At 36.6% G+C, this 14,510-nt stretch overlaps 1 long non-coding RNA gene and 1 pseudogene across 3 annotated transcripts; both read right to left on the bottom strand.

Annotated features, from left to right (window-relative positions):
• Nucleotides 1–2,976: 2,976 nt before the first annotated feature.
• On the bottom strand, nt 2,977–6,600 carry LOC110767311 (uncharacterized). Of its 3 annotated transcripts, none has more exons than XR_015836662.1 (2): nt 3,843–6,600; nt 2,977–3,192 (listed from the first exon to the last, which is right to left on the bottom strand). It is a non-coding gene; the product is annotated as an uncharacterized LOC110767311 (long non-coding RNA). The 3 variants fall into 3 exon arrangements; XR_015836664.1 differs by having other exon boundaries at nt 2,977–3,682; XR_015836663.1 differs by having other exon boundaries at nt 2,977–3,706.
• Nucleotides 6,601–6,676: 76 nt separating this feature from the next.
• LOC110767286 (CASP-like protein 4B1) lies at nt 6,677–10,437 on the bottom strand (annotated as a pseudogene).
• Nucleotides 10,438–14,510: the final 4,073 nt, after the last annotated feature.

Below are 14,510 nucleotides of genomic sequence, written 5' to 3' on the forward strand. Positions count from 1 at the left end.
CCAGTGTTTTATTTATGGTGGTCTACCTTGCAATATATATAGTATAGGGGAAGTACAGCGTGGCACCACCAACCAAACACATTGGTAAGCACATGATGTGTTGAGTTGACATATTCAGCTCCTCCTCCAAGCTTCAGCCACCCAAGGAAACCAAAAAAATAAAAGCAGGTTGACATATGTTGTTTGTGAGTAAATGGTGTCTTATGATATGATGTCTGTTCTTTTGTCGATCTGGCCTGAGTCCCATAAAAACAAATGCGGCCATTTTCAATTTATCAGATGTAACCGGAAATGAGAGCCGATGAGGCAAGAGTAACGAAAGCTAGGAAGGCCATGCTAATGGTGGATGCTGAAGACTCTGTGAATATGTCGATTTGTACTTATCTCATTCTGTTTGTCAACGGAATTGTTGACGATATCAACAGATATGCCATAATCTGCAGCAAGCAAAGCAACCCAAATAAATCAAAAGTTTGGCCTTTTTGCTTAGCCAACTTAGCTGGCACTCACAAGAACCTTTTTTTCCCCCCTTCATTTTATTGACATAATTGGAACTTTATACGCTTATAATATTGATCATAAAATTCTAATTTTCCAACTAAGTTGACAAGACAGCATTTAGTTTTGTTGGCAGTTTGGCATGAGTCGTATTTAAGGGACTGTGTGGGGTGTTTTGCATGGGATCGGATGGTTAGTTGGTGCACGGCTGGGAGATTATAACTAAACTAACCAACTAACTTCCTGCCAGGTTGGCATTATACTGGAGCTGCAGCAGGCCAATGATTGTTGATGATTCCAGTGATCACAAATGTTTAGGACACTCCGTCTCCTTAACAGTAAGAGTGAGAGGCTTGTGGAATTTGCTAGAGCCGCTTGTGGATGTACAAAGCCCAATTGCTAGTATATATACCAAGGACTTATAGCCGTTTATGTTCTTTGTGAACGACTATTGCTAGCCTGTATATAGGTCATAAGTTATTGAAATCTTGTGATACTCATTTACTGCTCTCCCCTTCCTACCTATTGGCAAAAGGAAAAAAGATTTGGTTTATACCATATATGACCGGTCAATTAGAGAACGACATGTGGAAAAGGGATCCACGAGGACCCTCTAAAATAGGTAACCAATTGCACCCCACAAAGTACCATCGGCAAGACATGAGCCTTCGTCTCATAAAGGACATGTGGCGCCTTCTCAGGCAATGCCCACAATCCCATATCAAAACTCCACTAAAGATGCACCTCTCCCAAAGTTTATAAAAAGGGGCACAAGTCCCCAAAACCAGGTAACTGGACATTCGACTACTTAGTTATCACTCTGTCCAGATCAAGGCTCATTCCATACATGATACTAACTTAATTATCGGGGAGTCTTCGGTCGGTATCACACCTGTCCCGAAGGTCTTACTACTTGTCTTTTGTCTTGCAGAACATCTACACTGCCGAAGACTACGCATGGCAGAAGGTGACATCATCGCTAAGTTTGGTCCAAAAGTGTTCGACCATTTTTTAGCATCAACATATTTGTTTGTTGGATTTATTTGATATTAGAGATTACTCATTTTTATCGGAATCTCAATTATTCACTATGTACAAGGATTTCTCTAAGCATTCACAATTGAATGGTTAAAATGACTAATTTGTAATGGCAAAATCCATAGGGCCAATCCATACTAAATTAAAGTTATTGAAATCCTGCAATTAAGTATTTTAAAATTGGTCTTTTCTATCAAGAGAATGTGATCATTCATGTATAATGAATTCGCTTGCACATTCTAACTAAAATGCGACATCCAAATTACAAATTCTTCTTCGATTGAAAGTCCAATTGAAACATTCTTTTTCTTCTGTTTTTTTTAGCAACACAAGAACATGTATCATATGACACAATTTACTCACAAACAATCTGAAAGGACCCGACCCAAATTCCACTTTGGAATCCGTGTTGAAACCCGTGCGTGTCCAACACCTGGCATGTATTGGGCATGAATGACCAAAATACCCTTCTTGCCCTAATCCCAAAAAGTGTTTTAGGGTTTGAATTATACTGAAAAACCGAAAGAGTCTCCCCTGAAAAAGGCTCAAAATCCAGAAATCTACCTGCATAGCAAACTCAATTATTTCTCAAGCGTTCAGCAAGCACAAGGTATAAACCAATTACCAATTAGCAAAAGTTTCAATGGGCTACAGGCCCCCCTTTACCAACATAAGAAAGTCTTCAATTTCAACTTGACAAAACTGAACATAACAAATAAATCATAAACTTGCGGCTGCACTTAGATTAGCCTAGGTTGCCTACATACTCTTATTGAGGGATCAAGCCACACGTAGTTCTTTCTACCATGAATCACAATTAAGATAGTACAAAAATATTCAAAGAGAAACCAACGATGAAATTCTAGAATCATTTTTTACCTTGATTTCAACACACACTACTACAAAAATGGAAATAGACGACGGGGAAAAACCATCGTCTTTATTCTTTGAAAACCGTCGTTAAATCGACCGCCATCTTTTTGAATGTCAAACTACGACGGTTTTTAACCGTCGTTGTTTATCATAAAGACGACGGTTTTGTCAAAACAAGTCGTTGATAGATGTAAAGACGACGGTTTTTTGTTAAGAACCGTCGTTGATAGAGGTAAAGACGACGGTTTATATCAAAAGCGTCGTAAATATTAGTAAAGATGACGGTTTCTACAACAAAACCGTCGTTGATTGTCCTTAAGTATGTAAAGACGACGGTTTTTTGTTAAGAACCGTCGTTGATAGAGGTAAAGACGACCGTTTATATCAAAAGCGTCGTAAATATTAGTAAAGATGATGGTTTCTACAACAAAACCGTCGTTGATTGTCCTTAAGTATGTCGTCAAAATAAGTTCCACCCTAGTACATTTCAATTTGTTTTTGTTTCCTTTGATTCTATACAACGATTTTAACTAGAAAAACAACTATAATGCTTTAATAATGAATATATACAATCAAAACTCATTTCTTTCATAAAACTTGAAGCTTCAATAGTTATTACATAATTAACCAATTTTTATTCCTACGACATACATACCACTTAAATATAAATATTCAATTGATACATGGTAATTAAGTAGTACAACCGTCTCCTAACAAGACCTACATCTAGTACTGCTCATCCAAACATACAAATTATGCACAATTGAAGTCTACTCCATCATCCTTGTAAATAAATCAAAATGACAGAGAAAAAAAAAGCTAAGATTATAAACAAATAAAATTAGGTGAAAGAGAAATTTTACTTCACAAAAGTATGCAGTATTTCTAAGGACCAGGAGATATATGGGTACATAATTTTCAGGTTCTTCAACCATTAGCCTAGAATCTCAGTGACTCGGCCTAGAAAGTATACATGCATTTCACAAGCTACAAATATAATAAACAATTTAAACAGGCCCAGCCTTGTCAGCAGGCCTTGAAATTTCCCAAATTGAACAAATGAAGAAGGTTAGTTTTATCATCTAATCATAGTCCTAGTTCCAAGGTTAATGCTTTACCATTTCTAACTTCTCTGTCATCATATGGAAAAAAAGAACAAGAAAAGAAAAAGCAATTTGTCACATGTCATGAGCAGAATATTTTGCCAACTGAGATGTGTCAAACTTGCACGTATTAGTCTGATGTTGCTTGTTGTTGCATCTCAAGATGAGAGCTGAGCATTTTCAACAAGGAAAAACTATAACAAAATTGAATTTCTAAGTCTGCTGCTGCAATAAATCACTAATTCACTACAATTTTTCATTCAACTTTTTATTTTTCAATTTTAATTTTCTGCAAGTTACTGTCAGAATAAGGCAGCAATAGCAACTGACCTGCTTAGAATGAGGCAAATATTTCCCATCAAATACCAAGGCTACCCGATCCTTGCCATCCACACCTTTAACTTTGTCGACTAAATAGTAGAAATCTATAGCTGACATACTATACGTAAAACAAGAATGAGCAGTTAGAGAAACAAAAACCCAAAATAGATCACATAAGTTATACCTGTAATTTCGTGATGTCCCACCCAATGGCTGCGTTTGGTTCATGGGAAAGGAATCTTGGGGATGGGAAACCAATTGCTTTCCCGTGTTTGGTAAGTCAGGCATGGGAAAGCGTTGCCTAGCACATGGGAAAGTAGGAGGGAAAGTGAATCCTTCCTTCCTACTTGGGTTTCACTTTCCCTTCCCATGGGAAAGTAAGACTAACTTTTTTTTTGACTAATTTGTCCTTACTAACAATTCATAATTACAGTTTTTATCCAACAATTATTGGTATTTTTTTATTATTTTAATAGGGATACAATTGGGAAACTAAACAAAATTTGTTTTCCATTCCTACTCAAAACAAACATGGGAAAGGAAATAAAGTGATATTTCCGGGTCACTTTCCCGGCATTACCAAACATGGGAAAGGAATCACCATTTCCCATCCCTTGGGAAATGACATGGGAAATGATTTCCCATCAAATTCATTCCGTGAACCAAACGGGGCCAAAAAGTAATTCAAGCCTACAATTGGAGATGTACCAAACATTAAGTAGAACTTCATTCAAGGCCATAAACACTTAACAGAAGGAAAAGAAAAGGGAAAGAAAAAAAAAACTTGCATTACAATTTGAAACATTTGCAAACAAAGAACTATCCCAAAATTCTGAAGAGATTGAAGCCCTAAGAGATGCCAGAAACAAACGCTTTCCCACAGATAATCCACCTCCTCACCCCTCACTTGTCAAATATCTTACTCTCATCTCCCCACAAACTACCCAAACAATAGCCATCACCACACATCTTTTAGAACCATACCCTTCTTCCTCCCACCAAAAAACTTATGCCTCTAACAAAAGAAATCCACACTCAACTATGATAACGCAACACAAATTGGCCTCCCTGAATAGCTTTAACCAAAGGGGTAAGACAATTAGACAGTGCAGGAAGAAATAGTTCACAATCTCTGCCCCATTTTGCACTTCACACACCATTGATGAAGAAGAGAAAGAGAAGGTCTTCTCCTTTGAATCATATCAACAGTCCAGAATTCAAACTAAGAGAAGAGTCATGGAATCAATATAACCACAATAAAAAATCCTATGATATGCCCAAAAAAAAAAAAATTCAAGCATCTTTATCCTTCGTAAAGTACTTGAAAACTAGATAAAATTCAAACAAAATACTCCATATCCAAAAATGAAAAACATATGTCAACATCACAAAATTTATTACAACGTTGTACTATAAGTCAAAGTGCATCCTGGAAATCCACCAAGAAAGCACTTTCAAGTTTCTTTTCCCTGTGACAGACCAAAATTTGGACAAAGAAGCATAAACACAAATATAAAAATGGATAACTCAAATTAAAGAATTACACCTGTGTCAAACTCTGTCTTGCCTCCAAATAAACCCTTAAACTAGAGCATGGCATTACTTTAAACAAAAACCCTGCATTTAAGTTTCAAAAATTTGCTTCAAATTCATCACATCCAAAAAACCCTGAAAACCCAAATAACCCAGATCACATGCTAAACAGATTTCTAGAATTTTGCAAAGTAAGAGAACAGGTTATATCTACATGTGCACATACCCACACACAACAAAAGACTCCCCATCCCACTTGCTTTCCCAAATTCATGACCATGCATTCTCACGAGAATTCCATTATTTCCGCTGCAATTGATGCAGTGTGACTGGTAGACAAAGACACAAAAACAGGAGGAAAAAAGCTTCAGACAGAAAAAACAAAAACAAAAACAAAAATCTCAATCAACACCAGCAGAAAGGGGAAAAGGAAAAGATCAACAGATTTTGTGTTACAACCTATGAAGATCTATACTCTTTGAAACAAAAATGGCAGGAAATAGAAAATAATTTAGAAAATAAGCAAAATAGATAGAAATAAATTAAAAACAGAAGCACATATACACTCACAACCCACAACATCGTCAGACTTGGACCTAAGCGCAACGGCTAACAGAATCGTGATTACACAATGATGATCCAACTCGTAACCACCACCGATAAGCGTCGCTTGCAAATCTTTGAAATCGCCCAAACAAAAGTAAGATAAAGACCAAAACGAAACCTCAAATTTACTGAAGAACGGGTCAAAGAAGAGAAGGCGAAGCCTGGAACAGAAGAGACGAGTGGGATCGAGAGAGGCCTCATGAAGGAGATCGCGAAGATTGTGGAGGGTCCTCGTCAAGGGATATGACGACCTTAGTGAACTGGATGCCAAGATCTGTGACTTGGATGGCGAGCTTAGTGACCAAGACGGCGCGATGGAGATGGTGTTTCAGCGATGAGAAAGAGAATTGAGAGAGAGAGGGTTTCTAAAGGTCGCGAGAGAGTGTGGTTTGGGAGAGAGCTGCGAAAACTTAAGTGAATTTTGGGTCCAGCGTGCTATAAAACACGACTGTTTTCATAAGGAACCGTCAGAATTTTTGAGAGCGCCTTTTAAAACACGATGGTTTTAGATTGAACCGTCGTGGTTTTTCGTGGTTTTTAAAAACACGACCCTTTTTAGTTTTATCGTCGTTAAATAGGCGTCGTAGTTTTTCATTTTTGTAGTCGTGACGTTATATAATTGAATATCATGCCATGAAATTATGTACCTAACTGTTCAATTAGTATATCATTGTACATCCAAATACTTGCATAACCAAACCTTTTTACTTGAAAGCCACTGCAACCATCCGCATAGTGCCTATGTCCTGTAATCACCCACAAAGGGGTATATGGGAATACCATCAAATCTAAAGGCAATAGGGGAAGAGGAAACTAGCTAACCACCCATGTAGACAAGTCGGGCAGGTGGCTAGGAATCTTGGCCAACCCTGTGTAGTTAATATGAGCAGGGTTGCGAAGAATGATTGTAGATGTTTCCATTGATCACAAATGTTTATGACAGTCTGTCCCCTCATCATTAAGAAGAGGCATGTGGAATTTGCTAGTCTTTTATGGATGTACGAACCGCGATTGTTAGCGTGTACACTAAAGACTTATAGCCGCTTATGTGTTGTGAACGTATATAGGTTTATGTTCTAAAATTTGAAATGTTTCCATAAACATTTGGGACTCAATGAATTTGCTTGCTGTAATAATTTGATATTAGAGATGACTCATTTTTATAGGAATCTCAATCATTCACTACAGACGAGAATTTCTCTAAGCATTCATGATTGAATGGTTAAAATGCCTAACTCGTAACTGTAAAATCCCTCGGTCCAATCATTATACTAAATTCACGTTATTGGAATCCTCCAATTAAAAGTCTATTGAAATTGGCCTTTTTAATCAAGAGAATATGTTAATTCATGCCAAATGAACATGATTGCACATTCTAACTACAATGCGACATCTAACTACAAATTCTGCTTCGATCGAAAATCAATAGAAACAATATTTTTCTTCTTTATTTTTATTTTTATTTTTTGGTTGGATAGCCATTGTTTTATTAATGGGTGGTCTACCTTGCAATATATATAGTATGGGGGAAGTACAGCGTGGCACCACCAAACACATAGGTAAGCACATGATGTGTTGAGTTGACATATTCAGCTCCTCCTCCAAGCTCCAGCCACCCAAGGAAACCAAAAAAACAAAAGCAGGTTGACTTGTTGTTTGTGAGTAAATGGTGGTGTCATATGATTCTTGTGTCAATGTGGCATGAGGCCCATAAAAACAAACAAATGTAGCCATTTTCAATCTATCAAATTGAGATGACAATTTGTAACCGGAAATGAGAGCAACGAAAGCTAGGAAGGCCACACTAATGGCGGCTGCTGAAGAGTCTGTAAAAACGTCGATTTGTACATCTCTCATTCTGTTTGTCATCGGAATTGCCGACGAGGACGACAATATCAACATATATGCCATAATTTGTAGTAAGCAAAGCAACCCACAAACAAATCAAACGTTTGGCCTTTTTGCTTAGCTAGCTTATCTGGCACTCACAAGAACTTTCTTTTTTCACTTTTTCTTTTTTGGCATAATTGCAACTTAGATACATTTTACGTACCAAGAATAAGAAAAAGGACAAAAACTTAAACTAAATTAACTTGATCGCCGATAAAGTCAGCCAAGGCCGATGTCCGGCGCTGAACCACTTCTCTGCCAGTGGAGAGTTGGTGGACATGTCACGCTGCTTGCATGCTGATCGGTTCATAATTGTATATCATTTTGTACCCTTCTAGCTTATGATTTGGTTATGTTTTTGAGTTAAACTTGTGCTTTTAATCCTTTTTGTGTTTATCTTTTAGTTCATTGAGCTTTAGGTAATAATGAGGGCTTTGGATAGTAAATGATGCAATCCATGCATGTTAGGGCCTAATTTGGATGAATGGATGAAGAGCTTAAAGACAAACTCAATTTTGGCTACAGCCCCCTGCCAGTCCAGTTCCGTAGGTCATATTGCAAGCTTTGTTTCAGCAACCTACACAGCTCGGATGAGGCAGAATTCTTCATGAAAGTTGTTCCAATGGGTGTGTACTATAACATATCCAAAATTCAGCCCCATTGGATAAATCTGGAGTCCGTTACCTAGCAAACACAGAACCATGCTCAGGATGGATCTTATCAGCGCGGAAAATGAGTTAGCAATTTGTTTCGGCCTTAACTTCTTCCTCCGACCTTGGATTGGCCCAAATAACATATGGCTGGAAAGAAGACATTCTGAACTTCAATTTCGAGTGCTTAAAGTCCTAATTTGATTAAGAGAAGCCCAAGTTGTAAGCCCTTGAAGTTTCTGGTCATGCTGACCTCAGCATGTGCTGGTTGGATGCTTGGTCATGGTGAGCTAGGTATGAGCTATCATTTCTGGTTGGAAGCTTGGTCATGGTGACATGAAGATGAGCTAGGGCTGCTGGTGGGATTTATTAGTGAAGTGCATCAACCATTTCAGATTTTATAATGGAAGTGTTGTATGCATTAGTGAAGTGCATCAACCATTTCAGATTTTATAAAACAAAGTGTTGTATGCATTAGCCATACTTAATTCAGATTTTCAGCTTCCTTAGGCCTATATATAGTGAGGTTTCCCAAGCTTGTAAAAACACCCCAAGGGGGGGAGCTCTCAAACACTTCTCTAGAGCTCCCTTCCCTTCTCTCCCTCAAATTCTCTTAGTTTCTCTTTCTAGTTTTCAATTGTTATAATGAGATCTTTGTGCTGAAATTCTCCTTAAGTTTTTCCAAGTTCTACTTAATTTTCATTGTTATGTAAATTCTTTTCTTTAGTTTCAAGTTTGATTAGTTTCCAAGTTTCAATTATGGTTTTTGTTCTTATTCATTATGCTTATAAGTTAATATGCTAGTTTGAATGATTGATCACCATTTAGGCTTGCATGTTAGCTATCTTGGTTTGAATTAAGAGTAGACACCATGCTTTAATTCGAATTGAACTATGAATAGGAAGAGTATGTATGGACATTCGACAACAGGGATTAGATACATACTTGGTTGTTTAAAATGTTCTTCTATGCTTAATGGGTTCCTAATGCTTAATTTTAGGTTAGACAACAAATGATCAAATTAGGGAATTAGGAACACAAGGTTATGACCACACACCATGGCTTAATCATACTTTAGCTAGAATCAATCCATTAATCTAATTGAACTTGGGAACTTATCTGCTTGAGTTAGTTATTTCTTTCTTCCTTGTTTTATTTATTTCCTTTCTTTTTCATTTCTGTTTTGTGTAGGAAAAATGAATTGGATCATTCAATCACCAATCCTCGTGGGATCGACCTCGCACTTATATATGCTATACTACCAAACGGCTCGTGCACTTGCGAGTATCACAAGTTGAGGATGCAACTGAATCCATTTTGGTGCAGCTGTATCTACGCAACACATGCCGCTGTACAACATCGACAGAATAGCTATTGCCAACACATAGCTACAAATATATATATATATATAATATTTAATTCCAATTTCCATGTGTGTACAAAATTCAAATAAACACCAAAATTATGAATTAATTTGTACCTGTATTTTTCATATTGATTGAAGTCTTCCAAATCGCCGTGCTTGTTGCTGGCCATGATGATGAAGGCCAGAAAAGAGAAGACCGTAGACAGTCCCCTCAAAGCCAGAGAGCCTCTTCTCAACGAGTCCTCTCTCTTCCATCGCCGCAGGATCCCCGACACTCCGAATCCCGTGCCCGTAGTCTGGGCGTGGGCTGGAGTCTGGTTCTCCACGTCAGCAGCAGGTGCAGCAGGTGGAGCAGTCTGCACCATTAGCGGCGGCGGGGATCTTGCATGCTCCGGTTGTTTGGGCGACGTGTCGTTTTGACCTGTCATAATCGTTGGAGTGTATGTGTATGTGTTTTTTTTTCTAGTAAGGCGGAGATTCGACCACAAGACCACGTGTTTCTTTTGAAATTCTCTATAGGCTTTCTAATTAAGTTTGGGAGGAGAAGACAGGGGTTAGGGAAATGGGAGGGAAATCGAAGTGACAAGTCAGCGTTTGGTTTTGTGAGTCGTATTTATGGGACTATGTGGGGTGTTTTGCATGGGATCGGATAGTTCGTTGGTGCACAGCTGGGCGATTGTAACTAACTAACTAACTTCCTGCCAAGTTGGCATTATACTGGAGCTGCAACAGGCCAATAATTGTCGATGATTCCACTAATCACAAATGTTTAGGACACTCAATCTCCTCATCAGTGAAAGTGAGAAGCTTGTGGAATTTGCTAGAGCCGCTTGTGGATTTACGAAGCCCAATTGCTAGTATGTATACTAAGGACTTATAGCAGTTTATGTGCTTTGTGAATGACTATTGCTAGCCTGTATATAGATAGGGTCATGAGTTATTGAAATCTTGTGATACCCATTTACTTTACAGTCCCCCTCTCCTTTCTGTCAAGGGGGTGGCTACTCATAAATAAACCTGGGCCCCTTGTGTTGTGCGTTTTTCGCAGGTGTTATGCATAATTCATAAACAACTCACAATTACTTATACGCAACGTAAACGACTAAATTCAGCACAATTTGGTTTCTAATACACACCTTTATCAGTTGAAATTGAAAGGCCCAGTCCCACCATCCAGACACCAACTCATTTGTAGTCATAGACATCTCATCCACACCCAAAAGGGAACCATTTGCTTATTCTTAGCTGTACTTGTTTCGAGCTTAAGGTGGATCTGGATAACAACAAGGGCATCAATCACCACTCATGTGTGTGACCCGATTTCATCCATGTCCAAATTGCTCATGCATGAGAGATGTGAGTTTATAGTTATAACCGCCAAAATAAAATGCAGTGCAGAGGAAAATCCCTTTTTGCTCTCTCTACGAACTGTCACGTTTTATACCTTCGGTTTTGTAACAATTTGCCAAAATACAATGACGCCAAGAACAAACAAATCATATTCCCAAACTCACGTCTTTTTAATGGATCTTTCAAGTTTTTTGTATTTGAACAAATTCTCCATTGCTTTTTGTATATAAAAAAGTAACTAAAGGACCCAACATATATTACACCACATACAAAGCAAAGCACAGAAAACCCCACCTTGCAACTTTCTCCATTTGTTAATTAATTAAGCACAACTTTGTAACTGAATCATCTATCTCCCTGGCAGATAATTGGTAAGGTACAAGAGGAAAGGGGTGACATATATGGCCATGGATAATAAGGCCTTTGAAATTTTGAATTCATTTGGTCTTTCAGAATCATATTCCCAAAACAGGGCCCTTTTTCTTTGGTAAATTTAGATGCTTTGTTTGTTAATTCTCGGTTTTTTTTGTTGCCAAAGTTAGGAAGAGGAGGGGGAAAACTTACACACACAAGTACCATGGGGGTTTGAACCCACAACTACCTACTTGAAAGCACACCAAAAGCTTGGCCAATTCAATTAACAACCAATAGGTGTTCGTTAATTCTTGTTTTAACTCTCTTGATTTGGATTGATCATTGAAAAGGGTTTGGAGAACATTGTAGGGGTCTAGGAGAGGAAGCTCAAGCTGCTGTGATTCGTTGCTACAATACGACTACCAAAGTTCAACGGTATTGTATCACGAGGCAGCTTCATGCAAAACAACAAAACCGAGTAGATATCACACAATACATATACAAACGAAAACTGATATTCGATGCCTGAGTGTGATGTTGACCAATGTTATGAAAAGTGAGGCATTGATGTGAGGTATTTTAGTTGCGCTATGTGAAGTGTGAGTTTTGAAGCAGTGAGGCCAAAGAAGTTTTGAAGCAGTGAGGTGTAAGCTTTTTGAACATCAATTTATTTTAATTAGAAAAATTTATAAATAATACAATACAATTAGGGAGATATATATATATATCTATATATATAAAGCAAAAGGCAGAGAATGGTGAAACATTCAAAATACCAGAAAATGCCCTTGGTTAATACAAACATTAAGAATTAAAATTATTAATTAAATGAGGATAATATGGTAAATTCACACTTTTCATATTTAAAAAATTAAAATTAAAAGAAAAATCAGATAATGGATTCTATTTTTATGGAGCATAACTATCCATTATCTTTTTTAATCTTAAAATAAATTTATTTATTTATTTTTTTAAAAAGCCTCTTGCAGGCGCGGAAGCGCATGCAAAGATGCTAGTATATATAAAGCAAAAGGCAGAGAATGGTGAAACATTCAAAATACCATAAAATACCCTTGGTTAATGCAAACATTAAGAATTGAAATGATTAATTAAATAAGGATAATATGGTAAATTCACACTTTTTCATATTAAACAAATTTAAAATTAAAAGAAAATTCAGATAATAGATTCTCTTTTTATGAAACACAACTACTCATTATCTTTTTTAATTCTAAAATAAATTAAATTTTTTTTTATAAAAAGCCTCTTGCATGCGCGGATCCATTAATTAAATGATAATAATATGGTAAATTCTATTTTTTCATATTAAAAAAGTTTAAATTAAAAGAAAAATCAGATAATGGATCCTATTTTTATGGAACACAACTAACCATTATCTTTTTTAATATAACAAGATATAACGGGTGGCGCAAGTGGTCTTGATCGTTGCATGTCTTCCTCCTATGTGCATATTATGTAAATATTTATATACATAATCTAAAACTACAATGTTGTGTAGAATGAAAAAATTATTTTACTTAAATTATTTGAGATTTTCCTATTAATGTTGACTTCATTCTTGTTGAAACACGGTTATGAAAATGTTTGCCTGGGCTCCATCTCGAGCACATCAATTCCTCCGCCATGTATTGAATTGAAGGACAAAAAAATGAATTGGATTGAATGGACGCTAACAGTGGAAACAATAACTATCAAACAATAACTACCAAAGTTCAACGGTATTGTATCACGAGGCAGCTTCATGCAAAACAACAAAACCGAGTAGATATCACACAATACATATACAAACGAAAACTGATATTCGATGCCTAAGTGTGATGTTGACCAATGTTATGAAAAGTGAGGCATTGATGCGAGGTATTTTAGTCGCGCTATGCGAAGTGTGAGTTTTGAAGCAGTGAGGTATAAGCTTTTTGAACATCAATTTATTTTAATTAGAAAATTTTATAAATAATACAATACAATTAGGGGTCATTTGGTACAACGAACTGTTATGGATTGGACTAAAATTGTGAGAATCTGTATTCTTAAAAGTTAAAAAAAAAAAAAATTTAACGTTTATATATATATATATATATATATATATATATACAGTTATTCTCTTATCCGGATGTCCGCATGTTATTATCGTGCGGATCCTATTGTAAACAAGCTGGAAAACAGAGAGGTGTAGTACGAAATACACGGCGTCCGCACGATAATAACGTCCGGATGTACGCATAAGAGAATTTCTGTATATCAGTTATTCTCTTATCCGGATGTCCGCACGTTATTATCGTGCGGATCCTATTGTAAACATGCAGGAAAACAGAGAGGGGTAGTACAAAATACACGGCGTCCGCACGATAATAATGTCCAGATATATATACAGAAATTCTCTTATGCGGACATCCGGACATTATTATCGTGCGGACGCCGTGTATTTTGTACTACCCCTCTCCGTTTTCCTGCCTGTTTACAATAGGATCCGCACGATAATAACGTGCAGACATCCAGATAAGAGAATAACTGTATATATATATATAAAGCAAAAGGAAGAGAATGATGAAACATTCAAAATACCAAAAAATGCCCTTGGTTAATGCAAACATTAAGAATTGAAATTATTAATTAAATGAGGATAATATGGTAAATTCACACTTTTTAATATTTTAAAAAAATTAAAATTTAAAGAAAAATTAGATGATGAATCCTATTTTTATGGAATACAACTACCCATTATCTTTTTTAATTCTAAAATAAATTTTAAATTTTTTTTAAAAAGCATCTCGCAAGCGCGGAAGCGCATGCAGAGAGGCTAGTATATATATAAAGCAAAAGGCAGAAAATGGTAAAACATTCAAAATACCAGAAAATGCCCTTAGTTAATGCAAACATTAAGAATTGAAATTATTAATTAAATTATGA

This window comes from Prunus avium, chromosome 6 (genome assembly GCF_965620075.1).
Source record: "Prunus avium chromosome 6, drPruAviu1.hap1.1, whole genome shotgun sequence".
NCBI classification, from domain to species: domain Eukaryota; kingdom Viridiplantae; phylum Streptophyta; class Magnoliopsida; order Rosales; family Rosaceae; genus Prunus; species Prunus avium.